Raw genomic sequence first — 7,367 nt, forward strand, 5'->3', positions numbered from 1 at the left:
ACCAGAGTATAGTTTGGTCTAAATATATTAGATTACCTTTAACATGAAAACACATTTTGTTTCAGGTTTATGGCTTGGTACTGGTTCTGGTTCTGCTTGTTGTGACTTCTATTCTGACTGCAATACCTTTGAGTGATATCTGGTCTGTTATACGCAGAAAATTTACAACGTATGAGAACATTAACGATTGCATGGTGGACAGTAAATTCAAAACTTATCACATGGCTCTTTATGAGGAGAGTATTATGGAAGAGATAGACATTGTTATTGAAAAAGACTTAAAGAGAACAGCTAAGGAGTGTGTAGTTCTTAAAATCAGAGAACTACTACAGACCTCTTCGACTGCAGCCCCTCAAACCCCCGCCACACAGGGAGGAGGCGGGGCAAGCAGCAGCACCCGTCCTGAGGTGGAAGATAGTAGCAGCAGCACCACACGTCCTGAGGTGGAAGATAGAGTGATCACCCTTGACAACCTTGATTTTGGCAAGATATCTATGCTACATTCTCAAGTAAGCTGCTCGATGTTCCCTGAACAAACACATTCAAGAAACGATAACCGCAGAAGTGGCCAGATGCCACTACTTGAGGAAGGCCTTCAACCCTAAATTTGGTGTAATAGATTTAGCATCAAATATGTACAATTATATATACATTAATAGTATCATACACTGTATGTGAACCGTTTGTGAAAACTGTGGCTTTCAAGTGAAATAGTCAAATCAGTCACACAAAATGGAACTGTAGTGAGTAGCAACCCTGTGTTGATAAGGCTACTTCTGTCTCACAGTAAACTGTGTTTCTGTTTAAGGTGGCAGCAATAGTCTGGTACAATACAACTAGTTTGGGTTAAATGAGGGGGGGTGAACAACTGTGGGTGATAAACCTCAACAACTAGCCTGTATAAGCTTGAATAATGTCACAGGGTGGAAATGTGAGCCGGGTGGCAAACATGAGCCTGTTAGACCACAGTGATGGTGGACAGAGCTGTTATAAGTAATCTATATTTCTAGACTATAAACAATGTAACCTTCATTAATGAATGTGTTAATATAACCAATGAATTATTGTTTTTGTCTTTTTGTCCATATGTAGTTACTGTTGATTATATTCTGTCTTTATGTCTACCTTTAACAAAAAAATATATTTATATATAATATTACTAACAATCTTTATCTCCTCCTGTCTTCAATGTACCCCAGCTGTTCACTTTGCAGTACTATACATGTTTATGCTGTTCATTTTGAAGAGTCTAAAATAAATATAATAGTTCTATTTTTTCCTTTACAGCCTTGATTGATCAGTTAATGACTGAACACATTTGTGTAGTAATGGATCAAAATCAACACTGTCAGTCAACTGAAATCAACTACCAATGATTGGGGTGAAATTGTATCGTAAATTGGGTCCTGCGCTTCATTTTGTAATTTCCTGTCGGTCTTTTCAGTGGGTCCACATGTAGAGAATGATGTAACAATGGTCAGAATTCTGTGAAAATTCTGAATAGAAGGCTCTGATTGGTTCTGATCAACCAGTTGGCTGTTTATGACATCATCAACACTAAACAGTAGTTGTATCTGTCAGATCAGATCTACAGTAATTTCTCTCTTTTTACTTTTGGATGATTGAATGATTCTTAGCAGATCTTTCAGCGTGATAGGGTCAAATCAAGGTCACTATCAGCAGACTTCCTGTAGACTGCCTGAACTGCTGTTAGTCTCCTCTAAAGGTTTCAGTGTACTGTCTGGTTGTAGAGAAAAAAAGAGGTAAGGAGACAAATCACGATTCACTATAACTGGCCACCAACGTTCCCTCTCATTTTTTTGGGCACTGAGCAAATGTCATGTCTGCTGAGCGAAAACTTGAATGTTGTGAAGATTCTGTGCAACTTCTGCCGCAGGCGTTTATTGTGAACACTGAGGCTGTACACACTTTAAGTTACAGTTGTAACAGCGGCCAAGTAGGCTACTGTGTTTATTTAATCATAATATAGGCCTATCAATGGAGAAAATGCATCCCATAACCTTTTAACATGGAAATAGCGTCTCTATCATTCAGCCTATAGTAACAGCCGGTGTGTGGTGTTCAATGTAGCCCTACATTCCGTGAGAATTTTGGAAAAAATATGCAGGGCTTGACATTAACATGTTTATCCACTGAAAATGTGTTGTTAGACGCAAGAAACAACTTTACAAAATAACGTTAATTATTCCTATACCATTACTGCAGAGAATCAGACAAAGGATGCTACCCTCTGCCTATAAAGCTGCTTAGCTTATTCAAGCCTGTATCAAAATACAACACTGTCCCTTTAAGACAGAAAAAAAACCTCTGACTTGCTTTTCAAAGATGGCTAGAGGAGTGTATGGTCGATGAGCACGTGGTGTAATATTGTAATACTGTATGTTGAAGAGAGGGAAAGATTGAAGTGTAGGGTCATTGTGGTTGGACAGGATTGGGGGGGATTTGGGGGATGGGGGAGGGTCTATTAGAAGTTAGTAGGGCTCTTTTTTATTTTCTCAGAAGTACTGAGTTAGGTAAGAGGATTAAGAAATGTTGTACACTGTGATTGACCACACACTCCAGCACAGTAGGTGGCGGCATGCACCTTAAACGTTGGTTTGCGGACCACCATTATATACAGTGGGGAGAACAAGTATTTGATACACTGCCGGTTTTGCAGGTTTTCCTACTTACAAAGCATGTAGAGGTCTGTAATTTTTATCACAGGTACACTTCAACTGTGAGAGACGGAATCTAAAACAAAAATCCAGAAAATCACATTGTATGATTTTTAAGTAATTAATTTGCATTTTATTGCCACACTTCTATCTCGCTGACAATAGTATTTGATACATCAGAAAAGCAGAACTTAATTTTGGTAAAGAAACCTTTGTTTGCAATTACAGAGATCATACGTTTTCTGTAGTTCTTGACCAGGTTTGCACACACTGCAGCAGGGATTTTGGCCCACTCCTCCATACAGACCTTCTCCAGATCCTTCAGGTTTCGAGGCTGTCGCTGGGCAATACGGACTTTTCAGCTCCCTCCAAAGATTTTCTATTGGGTTCAGGTCTGGAGACTGGCTAGGCCACTCCAGGACCTTGAGATGCTTCTTACGGAGCCACTCCTTAGTTGTCCTGGCTGTGTGTTTCGGTCGTTGTCATGCTGGAGACCCAGCCACGACTATCTTCAAGGCTCTTACTGAGGGAAGGAGGTTGTTGACCAAGATCTCGCGATGCATGGCCCATCCATCCTCCCCTCAATACGGTGCAGTCATCCTGTCCCCTTTGCAGAAAGCATCCCCAAAGAATGATGTTTCCACTCCAAGCTTCACGGTTAGGATGGTGTTCTTGGGGTTGTACTATCCTTCTTCTTCCTCCAAACACGGCGAGTGGAGTTTAGACCAAAAGCTCTATTTTTGTCTCATCAGACCACATGACCTTCTCCATTCCTCTCTGGATCATCCAGATGGTCATTGGCAAACTTCAGACGGGCTGGACATGCGCTGGCTTGAGCAGGGGGACCTTGCGTGCGCTGCAGGATTTTAATCCATGACGGCGTAGTGTGTTACTAATGGTTTTCTTTGAGACTGTGGTCCCAGCTCTCTTCAGGTCATTAACCAGGTCCTGCGTGTAGTTTGGGCTGATCCCTCACCTTCCTCATGATCATTGATGCCCCACGAGGTGAGATCTTGCATGGAGCCCCAGACCGAGGGTGATTGACGTCATCTTGAACTTCTTCCATTTTCTAATAATTGCGCCAACAGTTGTTGCCTTCTACCAAGCTGCTTACTATTGTCCTGTAGCCCATCCCAGCCTTGTGCAGGTCTACAATTTTATCCCCTGATGTCCTTACACAGCTCTCTGGTCTTGGCCATTGTGGAGAGGTTGGAGTCTGTTTGATTGAGTGGGTGGACAGGTGTCTTTTATACAGGTAACGAGTTCAAACAGGTGCAGTTAATACAGGTATGAGTGGAGAACAGGAGGGCTTCTTAAAGAAAACTAGCAGGTCTGTGAGAGCCGGAATTCTTACTGGTTGTAGGTGATCAAATACTTATGTCTGCATAAAATGCGAATTAATTACTAAAATCATACAATGTGATTTTCTGGATTTTTGTTTTAAATTCCGTCTCTCACAGTTGAAGTGTACCTATGATAAAAATTACAGACCTCTACATGCTTTGTAAGTAGGAAAACCTGCAAAATCGGCAGTGTATCAAATACTTGTTCTCCCCACTGTAAATAGAAGAAGAAGAAGAATGATGGCTTAGAAATGCACACGTTTTGTGCTGTTGTAGGAAGTAACCACTCCCTTTGCTGAATCGAAATGAGCTATAACTGTGATAATAACTCTCTTACTAGCAAAGAATATGAACACGTGCATAATTGTAATGTGATACATAACCAGGCAGGGGTGTGCATTAGGACCAAGCGGACGCCTCCAAGCGGTCGGGTAGGCTGTTTGGAGTGTTTATCGACTGTGTCCCCCCCATTCTAAAACCAAAGTTACGCCCCTTGATCTTAGAATGTGCCAATGTTTGTGAAAGATTTCTTAATTTGTTCAGCACTTTAAATAGAGCGTAGTAAGAACACAAGAATACTTCTTTTTTGCGAGACTGTCCTTGAAAGAGATCATGTCTCGACTTGTTTTGGATGTTCTCAATGGCACTATTAATCTGACCATTTCGTACCCCCTCTCCTTGAATTTTATTTTGCATCTCAGTCACTTTCGTGTTTTTAACCATAATATGTAATTGTTGGACTGTATGTTGTTAGGATTATGCTGTATGCACTGTAGCCTGCTAGCATATTGTTTGAGATGAATATTGTTTTGTTACACACACACACAAACAATCAAATCAAATCAAATCAAATCAAATTTTATTAGTCACATACACATGGTTAGCAGATGTTAATGCGAGTGTAGCGAAATGCTTGTGCTTCTAGTTCGACAATGCAGTAATAACAACAGTATCTAACCTAACAATTCACACTACTACCTTACACACACACACAAGTGTAAAGGGATAAAGAATATGTACATAAGATATATGAATGAGTGGTGGTAAAACGGCATGGCAGATGCAGTAGATGGTATAGAGTACGGTATATACATATGAGATGAGTACTGTAGGGATGTAAACATAAAGTGGATAGTTTAAAGTGTTAGTGGTACATGTATTGCATAAAGATGGAAGATGCAGTAGATGATATAGAGTACAGTATATATACATATGAGATGGGTAATGTAGGGTATGTAAACATTGTATTAATGGCATTGCTTAAAGTGGCTAGTGGTACATTTTTACATAATTTCCATCAATTCCCATTTTTAAAGTGGCTGGAGTTGAGTCAGTATGTTGGCAGCGGCCGTAAAATGTTAGTGGTGGCTGTTTTAACAGTCTGATGGCTTGGATAGAAGCTGTTTTTCAGTCTCTCGGTCCCTGCTTTGATGCACCTGTACTGACTCGCCTTCTGGATGATGGCGGGGTGAACAGGCAGTGGCTTGGGTGGTTGTTGTCCTTATGATCTTTTATGGCCTTCCTGTGACATCGGGTGCTGTAGGTGTCCTGGAGGGCAGGTAGTTTGCCCCTGGTGATGCGTTCTGCAGACCTCACTACCCTCTGGAGAGCCTTACGGTTGTGGGCGGAGCAGTTGCCGTACAGGCGGTGATACAGCCCGACAGGATGCTCTCGATTGTGCATCTGTAGAATGTTTGTGAGTGCTTTTGGTGACAAGCCGAATTTCTTCAGCCTCCTGAGGTTGAAGAGGCGCTGCTGCGCCTTCTTCACAACGCTGTCTGTGTGGGTGGACCAGTTCGTTTGTCCGTGATGTGTACACCGAGGAACTTAAAACTTTCCACCTTCTCCACTACTGACCGTCGATGTGGATAGGGGGGTGCTCCTCTGCTGTTTCCTGAAGTCCACAATCATCTCTCTTTGTTTTGTTGACGTTGAAGTATGAGGTTATTTTCCTGACCACACTCGAGGGCCTCACCTCCTCCCTGTAGGCCGTCTCGTCGTTGTTGGTGATAAGCGTACCACTGTAGTGTCATCCGCAAACTTGATGATTGAGTTGGAGCGTGCATGGCCACGCAGTCGTGGGTGAACAGGGAGTACAGGAGAGGGCTCAGAACGCCCTTGTGGGGCCAGTGTTGAGGATCAGCGGGGTGGAGATGTTGTTACCTACCCTCACCACCTGGGGGCGCCCGTCAGGAAGTCCAGGACCCAGTTGCACAGGGGGGTCGAGACCCAGGGTCTCGAGCTTGATGACGAGTTTGGAGGGTACTATGGTGTTAAATGCTGAGCTGTAATCGATGAACAGCATTCTCACATGGGTATTCCTCTTGTCAGATGGGTTAGGGCAGTGTGCAGTGTGGTTGCGATTGCGTCGTCTGTGGACCTATTGGTCGGTAAGCAAATTGGAGTGGGTCTAGGGTGTCCGGTAGGGTGGAGGTGGATATGGTCCTTGACTAGTCCTCTCAAAGCACTTCATGATGACGGAAGTGAGTGCTACGGGGCGGTAGTCGTTTAGCTCAGTTACTTAGCTTTCTTGGGAACAGGAACAATGGTGGCCCTCTTGAAGCATGTGGGAACAGCAGACTGGATAAGGATTGATTGAATATGTCCGTAAACACACCAGCCAGCTGGTCTGCGCATGCTCTGAGGACGCGGCTGGAATGCCGTCTGGGCCTGCAGCCTTGCGAGGGTTAACACGTTTAAATGTTTTACTCACCTCGGCTGCAGTGAAGGAGAGCCCGAGTTTTGGTAGGGGGCCGTGTCAGTGGCACTGTATTGTCCTCAAAGCGGGCAAAAAAGTTGTTTAGCCTGTCTGGGAGCAGACATCCTGGTCCTCGGGCGGGCTGGTTTTCTTTTTGTAATCCGTGATTGACTGTAGACCCTGCACATACCTCTTGTGTCTGAGCTGTTGAATTTCGACTCGATTTTGTCTCTGTACTGAGACTTAGCCTGTTTGATTGCCTTGCGGAGAGAATAGCTACACTGTTTTGTATTCGGTCATGCTTCCGGTCACTTTGCCCTGGTTAAAAGCAGTGGTTCGGCTTTCAGTTTCACCGCGAATGCTGCGTCAATCCACGGTTTCTGGTTTGGGATGTTTTTATCGTTGCTTGGGTACGACATCGTCAATGCACTTCCTAATGAACTCGCTCACCGAATCAGCATATTCGTCAATATTGTTGTTGGACGCGATGCGGAACATATTCAATCCGCGTGATCGAAGCAGTCTTGAAGCGTGGATTCAGATTGGTCGGACAGCGTTGAACAGACCTGAGCGCGGGAGCTTGTTGTTTGAGCGGGAGCTTGTTGTTTGAGCGCGTTTGAGGTTACTGCTGTTTATAGTTTATAGTTT

General features: G+C 43.5%; 1 long non-coding RNA gene across 1 annotated transcript in view; it reads left to right on the plus strand.

Moving 5' to 3' along the window:
* LOC139024635 (uncharacterized) overlaps positions 1–483 on the plus strand; it is a 1,535-nt gene extending 1,052 nt beyond the window's left edge. Inside the window, exon 2 of the long non-coding RNA XR_011475972.1 lies at positions 66–483. This is a non-coding gene — a long non-coding RNA (uncharacterized lncRNA). The remainder of the gene's footprint in view (positions 1–65) is intronic.
* Positions 484–7,367: the final 6,884 nt, after the last annotated feature.

The sequence above is a fragment of the Salvelinus sp. IW2-2015 genome, unplaced genomic scaffold (genome assembly GCF_002910315.2).
Source record: "Salvelinus sp. IW2-2015 unplaced genomic scaffold, ASM291031v2 Un_scaffold1728, whole genome shotgun sequence".
NCBI lineage: Eukaryota > Metazoa > Chordata > Actinopteri > Salmoniformes > Salmonidae > Salvelinus > Salvelinus sp. IW2-2015.